Source organism: Acomys russatus, chromosome 25, assembly GCF_903995435.1.
Source record: "Acomys russatus chromosome 25, mAcoRus1.1, whole genome shotgun sequence".
NCBI lineage: Eukaryota > Metazoa > Chordata > Mammalia > Rodentia > Muridae > Acomys > Acomys russatus.
The window spans coordinates 43,531,618-43,545,214 of NC_067161.1; the positions used below are offsets into that span (position 1 = coordinate 43,531,618).

At 43.7% G+C, this 13,597-nt stretch overlaps 1 non-coding gene across 1 annotated transcript; it reads right to left on the minus strand.

Annotated features, from left to right (window-relative positions):
• Positions 1 to 3,792: 3,792 nt before the first annotated feature.
• Trnaw-cca (transfer RNA tryptophan (anticodon CCA)) lies at positions 3,793 to 3,864 on the minus strand. Its single transcript has one exon. It is a non-coding gene; the product is annotated as a tRNA-Trp (tRNA).
• Positions 3,865 to 13,597: the final 9,733 nt, after the last annotated feature.

Sequence of the window (13,597 nt, forward strand, 5' to 3'; positions counted from 1 at the left end):
CAACTGAGCCACCTCCCCGGGGCCCAGCATTTCTTCAGAATTAATAATGAATAAGTAAAACATTCTAAGTGAAACTCTAAGGCAGCCATTAAGAAGATGCTGCAGGACCTGAGATGACCAGGTGCTAAGCAAGTGCGACAGGTGGGTCCAGGCGGACCTCGTGTTTTTTGGTACTACCATCTACCATTCAGCGTCTCCAGTTGTAAAATGAAAGCGTCACGCTAGAAGCCTATTTCTGAGGTCTCTTAAGTTCTTCAGTGTGTCTACGGGTCTGTCAGTTCAAAGGACAGGAGGCCCAGAGAGCCTCCCTATATTTATCCTGGAAGAGAACTTGTTGGGTAAGCTATCAGTGAGCTCAGCCAGGAAGACATGTGTCATAGTGATGGGAAAATCCGTGGGGGCACTGAGGTGTTAGCCAGGCAGTGTCAGAAATAGTCAAGGACGAAGCAAGAAGATGGAAGCTTGTGGGAAAAAAAAAGTGTGTGGAAGCCTGAACTGCTGAGCTACCATAAGGTCTGGCCTGGCGGTGTTAGTGACTCTGAGAGCCACAAGGAAATGTTCTCTCCAGATCTCTACCAAGAAAGTTCAGGGAGTGACAGAAGATGGTAAAAGCCAGAGGTGACATAGGATTCCAAGGAAACAGTGGCTTCAAGACGCAACAGGATCGATGCACAAGTGAACTCACGGAGAGACCGTGCAGCACACACAGGGCCTGCACAGGTTCAAGCCAGACCGGGCCCTAGCACTGAGGGGGGAAGCAGACAGGACTCACGTTCGCAGCAAGGAAGTTCTCTGTAATTGCTACCTACTGGCAATGGGAAAACCAGCATTCAAAGTGGAGTGTCACTGGGTGTACCAAGCACACTCCAGGGCAGGCACCATGCCCAGGAGTAATTAATTGGCGGACACAAAATAAACTCAGTAGTAGAGTGTGTGTGTGTGTGTGTGTGTGTGTGTGTGTGTGTGTGTGTGTGTGTGTGTGTGTGAGTTTTGGTCTAATTTTGCTTTGTTTTGGGATTAAAAAAAAAAGATTTATTTATTATTTATACAGTGTTCTGCCTGCATGTTAGCTCACACACCAGAAAAGGGCACCAGATCTCAGTATAGGTGGTTGTGAGCCACCATGTGGTTGCTGGGAATTGAACTCAGGACCTTTGGAAGATCAGATAGGGCTCTTAACCACTGAGCCATCTCTCCAGCCCTGTTTTGGGATTTTTTTTTTTTTTTTTTTGGTCTTATTGGTCTTTTGCTTGTTTATTTTGACTTTTCATTTTTGTGGGGCTTTTGCTAGAAAAACAGAACAGTGGAGTGTAGCCTCCTGTTAGCAGGTACAGGCTGGCTCAGGGGAATACCAGGCCAAAATGGAAAGAGATAAGCAAAGTGTACCATGCAGGTGTAACCACACACGGCTGCGGTGCAAACCAGGTGGTCTCAACAGTTTCCCCATCAGGCCTTGCTAATCATGCGGGGCAGTTTTGACTCTAGTTCTCATAAATTCACTCTGATAAGACTTTCAAAGCAGCCCCCCCCCCCCAATCAGAGTGTGACGTGGAAAAACAGCGGCTTCTTCTGGAAGGCATTTCTAAGATATTGAATCTTACAGCTTTGCATGAGATACACCTGCAGGCTAGTGAAGACATCCTGGCCTGCTTGTGATCTCCACTTATTAAAACCACCGGCAGGCCCGGGTTCATGTCATTTTCCTACGTAGCCACCAGAGGACAGTGCCAGACTGCAAGTCGGCCCTCAACAGAGTCTGTCTTAAACCTTAAGAGAATTTTACTTCGAAACATTGATTTCCTCCCTTCAATATAATCTGGAAGCTAGAAATCCTTTCTAACAAAGAAACATAAGGCTAACCACTAACTGGACACCCGCTGAGGAGGCTGCCCTGGCTGAGAGACAGGTTCCTGCTCAGTGCATTTCTTCTTCTGCTTGGTGTTTGGAGGGACCGAACCTCAGGAAAGGCAGTCTTGAGATCCAACCAGTCTCTGGAGACAGGAGATTGTCGTACAAGCCTTGGGATTGTTATGAGAGAAGCGAGGGGCTGGAGAGATGGCTTAGAGGTTGAGAGCACTGTCTGTTCTTCCGAAAGTCCTGAGTTCAAATCCCAGCAACCACGTTTGTTCACCACCATCTATAATGCGATCTGGGCCCTCTTCTGTTATGCATTTATACAGTACATACTGTATAAATAATAAATCTTTAAAAAAGAGAGAGAGAGAAGCAAGCCTGTCTCTCTCGCTCCCCGACACGATCCTGCTGCAGGTCTTGGAACCTTAATCAGAGCTCTCACTGTGCTGTTTGGATTTTCAGTCTCAATGGCTGGGAGTTAATACATTTATTTTTCTTTATGAAGTGAATCCCTTTTTTTTTTTTGGTTTTTCGAGACAGGGTTTCTCTGTGTAGCCTTGGCCATCCTGGACTCACTTTGTAGACCAGGTTGGCCTTGAACTCACAGCGATCCGCCTGCCTCTGCCTCCCGAGTGCTGGGATTAAAGGCGTGCGCCACCACGCCCGGCTTGTTAATCCCTTTTTATAGTGATGAACTGACTAAAGTGTGTCAGTGCGCACGCAGACACACATAAGAAATTAAAGTTTTCTTTCTCTTGTCCCTACTTTTTCTTTCTTCAGAAAAATACTTTTGCCTAGGTTTTTAATAAAATGTCTGATTATTTTGATCTTTGTATAACGGGCAAACAAATTCTTGCTAATTTTAAATAAGATGAGTTGATGTTTAAAATTCATTACTGAAAAATCTGTATACACACACATACACACAAATCCCCAGTAGAATTTGCTTTTGTAATAAGAAGGATATTACAAGGATAGAATATTATCTAACATCCAGATCGTTTAAAATCTCATTCATTCATATGGGAAGGGGATTTTATAAAAATCAATTCACAACCTTAAACATTAGACATTTAAAATGTTTTCACAAATTCTTAGGCTATAACGCTAAAAAAAAAAAAAAAAGAGAGAGAGAGATTCTTTGACTATAAAAATTTGAAAGGTTAGAGCCAGGCATGGTAGCACACACCTTTAATCCTAGCACTCAGGAGGCAGAAGCAGGTGTACCTCTGTGAATTTGAGGCCAGCCTGGTCTACAAAGAGAGTTTCAGACAGCCAGGGTTATTACACAGAGAAATCCTGTCTGGAAAAACAAAACAAAACAAAAATAAAGTAAAAAAAAAAAAAAAAAAAGAAAGAAAGAAAGAAAGAAAGAAAGGAAAAACAAAATTGAAAGGTTGAAGAGTCTAATGAGTTTAGAGTTTGTGTTCTGCAGTGAATTAAACAAGAATTATAGGAGTTGTGAAGGAAGCAAAAGTGTTTCCTGTCTTACTTAGGCAGATGAAGACTTAGAAACCATTTAAAACCTACTAGTTTGGATGTGTTGACTGGAAACAGCGGCATTAGGAGTATCCCAGAAAACTTTTCTAAAGCAGCCAAGGGAAATTTTCTTTTATAATAAATTTAATTCCTCTCATTCCTGGATTTTAAGTCTCTGCTGTCCTCCACAGCTTGAAGTGTGTGAGCAAAGGACTTGGGGGGCGGGGATTTTTTTCGGTCACCCCAACCTCAGCTTAAAAATGAGCAGCCAACCAAACAAAACTCTGAGAGTTTAAGATTTAAAATTTCATTCTGTTGTTTTTCTTTATATAGTTTACAAGCAGTTTCATCGTTTTCCCCCCCACAGCAATGAGGGAGGTAGTGGCCAAACTTCATGCCTGCATAGGGAAAGGGCAGCGCTTACTGAACCAGAAATACTTAGGGGAAAACAGACATTTATGACCCCGACGTGATTTGAACACGCAACCTTCTGATCTGGAGTCAGACGCGCTACCATTGCGCCACGAGGTCACTGACACAAGATGGTTTTTTTTGATCCTCTAAGGCTCTAGCATCCAGGAGGCTTTCTGTGCAATTCTTCTTCCTCCCGGACTTGCACGCAGAGTCCCTGAGGCGGCGCCAAACCTCCCAGGCAGGTCCTGTCCCCAGGGCGGGGAAGGGAGGAAAACCGACCCCGCAGGTCACACACACTTAACGGAATGCTCTGAGTTGTGTCATTCCCCCCAACCCCCTTCCCTCTCTAGCTATAAAACTTAAACGTATTGAAAACTGGGCCTCATCTTAAAAATTAGCAACCACACCCGCCGCTGTAAGCATCCCGAAGCCCCGGCCAGATGAAGGGGCGGAGCCAGCCCTGCTGTCAGTCACAGGCGCAGCCTCCTCATGGCCTGTGGCTTACTGGCATAGGTGCACCCATCAACACTGCGGTTTTGTCTGATGCTCAGCTCACTTTTAATCTACGGGAGGTTTACCATCCATCTTCTTTTCCTGTCACGCTCCCATTCTCATCCCTTAAGGGAAAGGCATGCTGTTTTCAGCGTCCTCCATCCCAGGGGTGGGGTGTGGGGGGCAGGTGGTGCCTGCACTTAGTAGGGCTTATTGCACAGATCACGTGGCCGGATGAGTTTCTCCCATTGTAAAGTTCCCTTTCTCCTTTCTGAAATAATAAATATCCAAGGCTGTGGTTTGTGAGCTCCCGTGTCTCAGGATGCCCTTCCATTGGGATACCTTCTCCCCTCAGAGCTCTGTCTTTCTCTGTCTCTCTCTCTCTTTCTGTGTCTCTCTCTGTCTCTGTCTCTCTCTTTGAGCCAGGGACATCAGTGTTTAAGAATTGGAGTGAAGGGGGAATGTGGGAGGGAGTGAAAAGCGTCAAGTGACAATGAGAAGGTAAGTCCTTCTGTGGGGTTAGTGAAATGAAACGCAGCAGAGAATTGTGTATCAGCCTTGGGGAGGACAAGCAGCCTTTTCTAGCAAAGACACAAGTTAAATATTTAAAGTGCAAAAACATACATACTAAGAAAAGAATGAAAGTTTTAAAAAGGTACCGAAACTAAAAATGAAAAATATAGCTATCTGAAGGCAGGTGCTGTGGTGCCTGCTTTTGATCACATCCCAGAACTCAGGAGTCAGAGGCAGATGGATCTCTGGGAGTTCAAGGCCAGCCCAGCCAGAGCTGCATAGTGAGGCACTGTCCTAAAGCAATTATATACCTCTGCGTGTACACAAATGGAGTAGAAGAGACCATGTTTGTAGTCAGTGCTTCTTCATCATTGAGGGAAGAGTTCATGCCAAGTTGTCCTTAGTTTTGTTTGCCAGGGTTCTGTATGAAGTTCTGTCACAGACGTCCGATGACCCGTGTGGTACCTTCCTGCTGTGGCCAGAGTGACAGATGATGAGCCGTTCTTAGCTTGACTCCTTCCGCACACCTGTGCCGCGGACCTCCAGGGCGTCCTTGCCAGGGTCACTGTGGAGGTGGCCTTTGAGGTCTTCTGTACGCAGGCGACTCCCAGTGTGGATCACAGTCTCCTTCTGCTGCCTGTGGATCAAGACATAGAACTCACAGCTCCTTCTCCAGCCCCGTGTCTGCTCACACGCAGCCCCCATGCTTCCCATGCTTCCCGCCATGACGATAAAGCACGAAACCTCTGAAACTGTCAGGCAGCTCCATAAAACCATACCTAAAGCAGACATGGCAGTAAAATGCTTATGGGCAGGCTGAGAGAATGGAAGGGAAGCGAGGCACGTGAACCGTATGCATAGTCAGCATAATTTTTCCTTTACAAAAAACTTTCACACAATATATTTGCATCATATTCCTTTTCCTTTCCTAGTCCCTTTCAGATCTTCCTCACTCAACCTCACATGTTTTCTCTCTCTCCCTCAAGCACCTCCCTCATAAGAAGGAGCATCAAAAAAAAAAAAAAAAAAAAAAAAAAAGACAAAAATACGAAAACAAAGCAAAAATCCAAACAAAATAAGACCACCACCACCACCACCACCACAACAACAACAACCAAAACAACCACAGAGTCAGTTTTGTTCTGGGCAGCTGCTCCTGAGCATGGGGCCTGCCGTGGAGTGTGGTTGACATACCCAGTGACACCCAGTGACATTACCAATTTCTCCTTTCCCAGGAGGTATCAGTTGCAATTAGCTTTTTGTTTTGGGGTGGGAATTTGTGACGGCTTCCTTTCTTCCTGTTGGGACTTTATCTGGCTTGAACTTGTACAGGTCTCATGTGCGCTGTCACACTCTCTGTGAGTTCATATGTTCGTCAGTCCTGTTGTTTCTGGAACACACTGTTGCCTTGGGGTCTCTGGCTTTCACACTCTGTTTCCTCTTTTGCACAAATCCCTGAGCCCTGAGCTGGGGTGAGGGTGTGTTAATGAAGACATTCCTTTAGGACCTGTTGCTCCACAGTGTCTCTCTCTCTCTCTCTGCACATTGTCTAGTTGTGGAGCTTTCTCTCTCTTTTTAAATTAATTACTAATTTACTTTACATCCTGATCACGGGCGTCCCTGTTGGAGGATGGTTTTGTACACTGTGTATTCAAATGCTGATTTCTGTACCCAGAGATCTGGCTACAGTCTAGACTTTGGCATTGCCATTATTATGAAGTGTCTTCTGTCTAGGTGTGTTGTAAACACTGTTTTCCATCACATTCTGATTGGTCAAAGGCAGGACTTCTGAGCCTAGGGAGAGGGTCTCAGTTGAGGACCAGAGGAGCCGCCACTGGGACATGGATGGAGAAGGCACAGCCAGGGTGAGATTAAGGCTACAGGAAACAGACCATGTGGCTGGGAAGTATGCCTGGCCAGGGTTAGCTCCAATGAAATGTTTTCTTTTATAATAGTTGCTTTGGTTATGGTGTCTCTTCACAGCCATAAAACCATACCTAAAGCAGACATGGCAGTAAAATGCTTATGGGCAGGCTGAGAGAATGGACATGTCTTTAGCAGAGTAACAGCAGCAGATTTTCTTCTAAGGGCCATGACTTACCTAGCCTCAAGTTCAGTGTCAGGTATGGGTTCCATTTCATGGAGTGGTTGGTTACTCATAACATTCTTGCCACTCTTACACTAATATGTCTGGTAGGCGAGTCACTGCTAAAGGTCACAGAGTTTGCAGCTGAGTGACATTGATGATAACGTTTTCCTCCTGTGGCATGCAAAGTACCTTCGAGCACCATGAATATCAGTCAGTAGGGGTAAATCTTCTAATTGGGTATCAATTTCTTCAAGTTCAAGGACATACGCTATGTCTTCAGCGATAAAGCCTTGCCATCAGGTTGTGGAGAATAAGCAATAGTATTGACAACAGCCTGTGGTGTTTGAGTGTGTCTATAGAATCCCTCTGGCCAATGACTCAAGATGCAGCCTAGCCAGTCCCAGCCCTGGAGGTTTTACTTGGTGGCATTAGCTGTCTAGCTGAAGCCTGTAGCCTCATTATATAGTGACTCCATTTAATTTCTTTTATATATGAATATATTTTTTGGAGACTTCCACAGAGTAAGCTTCCACATGGCTTTTCAGAGGCCTTTAGCGTTAGTTGTCCCTCCCTGTACTCCCTCTTTTACTCTGCCTTCCTATCCCTCCCCCCTTTTTATCCTATTAATTTGCCCTTTATCTCTTTTTAACACTGTATTTTATTTCCTCTTCCTCAGAAGATACCCCTCTCCCCCTGGCCCTTATTATCTACCTAAGCTCTGCGGTTATTTTGACTGAAACACAGTTATCTAAAGCTTAAAAGCTAATAGCCACATATAACAGAAAACATGCGTTATTTGTTTTTTTTTTTCTTTTTGATTACCTCACTCAGGATGATTGGTTTTACCTCCATCCACTTACCCTGAAAATTAATAATTTCATTTTTCTTAACTGCTGAATAATAATCCACTGTAAAAATGTACCACGTTTTCATTGTCTATTCATTAGCTGGTGCACATGTAAGCTGTTTCCAATTTCTGGCTATTATGAATAAAGAGTCCTTTGGGTATTTGCCCAAGAGTGACACAGTTGGGCCTTGCGGTGGATCAGTTTTCAGCTTTTTGAGGAACCTCCTCACTTATTTTCACAGTAGCTGTACCAGTTTGCACTCCCACAAAAGCAATGAATGTTCTCCTTTCCCCACACACTCACCAGCAGGTGCTGTCATATGTTTTATTGATTTTGGCCATTCTGCCCGGGGCCAGATGAAATCTCAAAGTGGTTGTAATTTGCATTTCCCTGATTTCTAAGGCCATGAAAATGTTTAAAGTGTTTCACAATACATTAGTTACTTTTTCTTTTTTTAAAAAAATTACTGTAATAAGACACCATGACCAAGGCAACTTTATAAAACAAAGTATTTAGTTTGGGCTTACAGTTTCAGGGGTTGGAGTCCATGATGATAGAGCAAAGGGAGAGTGGCAGGAACAGCTGGGAGCTCACATGTAATCCACAGTAGGAGGCAGAGGGGAGCGAGTACTGAGAATCTCGCAATCTCAAAGCCCAATCTAAGGACACACCTCCAATAAGGCCGCGCCTCCTAATCATTCCCAGTTTCATCCACTGGTGACCAAGTATTCAAATATATGAGCCATTATATATGTGGGCCATTCTCATTCAAGTTGTCACACTCAGTCACTCGTGTTTCAGTCTTTGAGAATTGCTTAGCTTTATACCCTATTTTAAAGTCTGCTTGAGTTTCTTCTCTTCTTTTAGTTCTTTATATCGTCTCAATACTAACCCTCTACCAGATGTATAGTTGGTTGAGTTTTCCCCCACTCTGCAGGCTGCCACTTTGTTCCCATGATTGTGTTCTTTGCTGTGTTTTGAGCTTTATGAGATCCTGCTAGTGACTGTGTTATCGGTATCCCGGTCAGAAATTCCCTGCTCCGCCAGTTAGTTGTAGCCCGTCCCCCACGTCTCTCCTGTCAGATTCTGGGTAATCGGTGTTATATTGTTGCGCGGTTCTTGATCTCTTTGGAGTTCAGTTTTGTGCAGAGTAACAGATATGGATCTGTTTGAATCCTGCTTCGTGCGCGTATGCAGGGTTTTCATTTTCATTCAATTCTAAAATGTTTGAAATGTTGTTTATTTCTGTCTTGGTTCAGTCTTCCTCCCATACTGAGTTGTTCAGCTACTGTTAAGTTTGTGTGCTTTCCATCGGTTTTGTTGTTGACAACAATTTCTAATCTGTAGTGGACAGATGTGATGCAGGAGGCTATTTGAGTTTTCTCATATCTGTTACGCCCAGCTTTGTGTCTCAATTTGTGGTCAGTTTTAGAGAAAGTTCCATGAGCTGATCAGAAGAACATATATTTAGTGTTTCAGACTCTATTAGGCCAATTTGATTTATGACATTATTTAACTCTGGCGTTTCTTTGTTTAGGTTTTTGTCTAGATGACCTACATGTTGGCAAGAGTGGGGGTATGGCGACGTCATCGAGTGTCACCACATTAGCATCTTATGTGATTGTAGCTGTAGTAGTTTCTTTTATGGACTCGGATGCTCTTATGTTTGGTATATAAATGTTTAGAATTGTACTATTCTCTGAATTTTTCCTTTGGTGAGTATGTAGTCTCTTTTGATTAACTTTGGAGTCTATTTTGCCAGATATTAAAAAAGAGCTATGTTGATGGGCAGTGGTGCTGCACACCTTTAATCTCAGCACTTGGGAGGCAGAGGCTGGTAGATCGCTGTGAGTTCGAGGCCAGCCTGGTCTACAAAGTGAGTCCAGTGCAGCCAGGGTTACACAGAGAAACCCTGTCTCAAAAAATAAATAAATAAATAAAAAAATAAAAAATAAAAATAAAAATAAAAAAATAAAAAGGGGCTGGAAAGATGGCTCAGAGTTTAAGAGCACTGTTTGTCCTTCCAAAGGTCCTTAGTTCAATTCCCATCAACCACATGGTGACTCACAGCCATTTATAGTGAGATCTGGTGCCATCTTCTGGTGTGCAGGCACACATACAGGCAGAATACTGTATAAATAATAAATAAATCTTAAAAAAAAAAAAAAAAAAGAAAAGCCGTGTCTGCTTGCGTCTTGGTTCCATTTGCTGGGAATACTCTTTTCTATCCATTTATCCTATTTGTTCCTGGTGGGGAGGGGTATTTTTTGGATGAAGCAGAAAGGTAGGTTACATTTTTAAATCCATTCTGTTGGTCTGTGGCTTTTTATTGTGTAGTTGAGATCACTAATAGAGTTATTAATAAGCAGTGTTTACTTCTGTAATTTTGATGTTTATGTCTTCCCTTTTGATTATTTATTCCTAGTTTCCTCTTGGATATAGTTAACCTTTTCAGACTGAAGTCTTCCTTCTACTGCTTTGTATAAAGCTGGTCTGGTGGATAGAAATTGGTTAAAAAAATTTTTTTTTCAAGACAGGATTTCTCTGTGTAGCCTTAGCTGTCCTAGACTGATTTCGTTGATAAGGCTGGCCTTGAACTCACAGCAATCTGCCTGCCTCTGTCTCCTGAGTGCTGGTGTTAAAGGTGCTGTGGGCCACCACACCTGACCCTTTTTTTTTCAAGACAGTGTTTCTCTGTGTAGCCTTGGCTGTCCTAGAGCTCACTCTGTAGACCAGGCTGGCCTCAAGCTCAGAGATCTGTCTGCCTCTGCCTCCTGGGATTAAAGGTGTGTGCCACAGCTTGGCCCTTTCTTTACATTTTAAAATATACTCAAGTCATAATTTAAAAGCATTGTACTCATGCTTCTGACAACACATATAGAAATAACGTCTTTATTGACAGGCCGTGAGAACAGGCAGATTCAGTTTATAAGTATCAAGTCATTCAAAACAAAATAATTAAGACTTCCAAGCTTCATATGTATATACAAACATGTAGTTACGTTGACTATAAGACATAAAAGGGAAAACACTGAAACACAAAGGGCTGGGGTTCCCCAAGGAACTAACTTAGAGCAAATGCCTTAGAGTGATTTAAGCTGCAAACTCTAGACTGCAGCCATAAGATGGATCCAGGTGAGGATGGAAGCAAATCTGGAGTTACTGAAGCATCGCTGTGAGATGGACCAGAGGACAGCGCTGTACATCTAAAGTCCATAAGCCAAGGGTGGTCAGTTACTTAAGTGGTCCATTCTGACTAATGTGCAGGTTCTTCATTTAAAAAAAAAAATATATATATATATATATATAATAAGTACTATTCATGTAAATAAAGATTTAAAGTGCTTGAGAGCACACATGAGCAAGTAGGAGGACATGGGTGGTTGGTTGTCTGTATCATTACTTAATGTGTGTGAGGTCTTTTATAGGTATTGCCATCTTACTATTATGCAATGTAGTCTTTTGAGAACACATATTTGCTAAGTGGGAATGCAAGAAATTGTTCAACTGTGAACAGCTCACATTGGTCCTATTTCATTAGATTTTTTTTTTTTTTGCCTCCAGTTGAACTGTTTCATCTAGGCTTTGAAGGTTCTGAAAAGGTCTTAATAACTGAAGAACTTCTCTTAAGACATACAAAGTTACATCCTAAGGTTAGGACTACTTCAACGTGTCATTTCTCATCTCTTTATTTTCCCACTCTAAATATCCTGTATTCTTACACATCCCCTAGACTGAGAGGACTCCCGAGTCCCCAGCAGCTGCAGTGGGTGTGTACATCTTCTCCACTCTGCTTTTCAGCCTAAGAGGGTACGCAGAATGGCTCCACTCTCCAGCGCAGGGCAAGCTCACCATCATTACAACTTTCCTACTCCACCTGACTTCTTACTGGTTTTAACCGCACCCCCGACTCCTTGACATGGGTGATCCAGCTCAGGGCCAATCAGCAAATACTACACGATTTTAGGACATGATCTGCTATGGACCAAATATGTCCTTCCAAAATTCAAGTGTTGGGACTTTGTCACCGGGGTGATGGTATTAAGTGGGACCCTTTGAGCAGTGATTAGATTGTGCCAGTAGAGTTCTCATGAAGGGGGGCAGTGTGTTTAAAGCATCCGAGGAGACTACAGTTCTCACAGCCTGTGAGGATGAGGGACCTTCTGTGAACAAGGCAGTGGCCACTCACCAGACTCAAACTTGCTGGTGCCTTGATCTCTAAAACAAAGTTTCAAGCCTGAGTTTGAATTTCTCTTGGAACATGAAGTACAGATCGGTCGCCTACAAGCTATTTGTGTTTATGAGACTGGTCACAGCAGACACAACCTCTGATGCTGCTGAACACAAAAGCAGTTAGACACCATGTAAACACTGAGTGTAGTTGAGATCCAATACAATTTGTAGAAATAGGTGGTGGCCAGACTTGCTCAAGAATCCCAAACCTGGTTTGCTAAGTCCTACTCTTGAGGATGTTATACTGGCCAAAGTCATGACAGAGTTGAGCACCTTTCCTTGGGTCAGCCATTCTTCTAGTTGGGCTTCAGACCCTGAACTGTCTAGTTTTGTCAACTTGACACAAGCTAGAGTTATCTGAAAGGAGAGAGCCTCAGTTGAGAAAATGCTTCCATGAGATCCAGCTGCAGGGCATTTTCCGGGGGATGGGTGGGAGGGCCCACTCCATTGTGGGTGAGGCCATGCCTGGGCAGGTGGTCCTGTGGTCTCTAGAGAAAGCAGGCTGAGTAAGCCACGGCAAATAAGACACTAAGCAGCAACACCCGCCTCCATGGCCTCTGCATCAGCTCCTGCCTTCAGCATCCTGCCGTTTTGAGTTCCTGTCCTGACTTCCTTCAGTGATGGACTTTGATGCGGAAGTGTGAGCTAAACAAGCCCTTTCCTCCCCGACTTGCTTTTGGTCATGGTCTTTCACCACAGCAACAGAAACCCTAATTAAGGCAGACCTTACGCCTTTCCACCCAACTTAGCCTCCTTAAGTGAGTTTCTGTTCATTCCAAAATGTCTTTATGAAGAGTCCCTTTCCCCTCAGTTCCTATGAATTCCATCACTACTGAATTTATATTTCCTTCACCAACCAGGCAGTATCTCTCATTGCCATCACTTCTTCAAACTAACTTGCTTTAGTCATATAATGAACCATGGGGGGCAGCTACTTTCATTCAGACCAGCTTTCTGTGACTTTTAGAAAACTCTCCAGCTGTACTGCAATTTGAATGTCTCCAAAAAGCTCTTAGGGGTCAATGTGTTCTTTTATTTAGGGTACCAGTCATGAAGAATGTGAGGCACCATGGCATGCTTTCCTGTGAGGCATAGAAAAAGCTCACAGGACAGCCCTAAAGTGACATCACTGGAAGTATGGGCTTGTTGGAGTGGGTGTGGCCTTGCTGGGAGGAAGTGTATCACTGGGGGGCGGGCTTTGAGATCTCAGAAGCTCAAGCTAGGCCTAATGGCTCACTCTTTCTTCCTGCTGCCTGTGGATCCAGATGTAGAACTCTCAGCTCCCTCTCCAGCACCATGTCTGCCTGCACGCTGCCATGCTTCTCGCCATGATGATAACGGACAAAATCTCTGAACTGTAAGCCAGCCCCAGTTAAATGTTTTCCGTTATAAGAGTCGCTGTGGTCACGGTGCCTCTTCCCAGTACTAGAAACCCTGACTGAGACAGACGGCAAGAGCGAAAACTGGAACGGTGTAAGAAGACAAGAGCTAGAAGCCTGAGATTACTTTTTCCTATAGTTTTTATTCTCACATAACTTGTACTACAGAATAGAATGATAAAAAACTGACATCGTGTATCGCTTTACTAAATACTTACCCGAGCTTTCGTTTTTTTGTGTGTTTCCTGTCCTCTCAATGGTTTTTGGTCACTTCCGTCACTTACACTAATAGATCA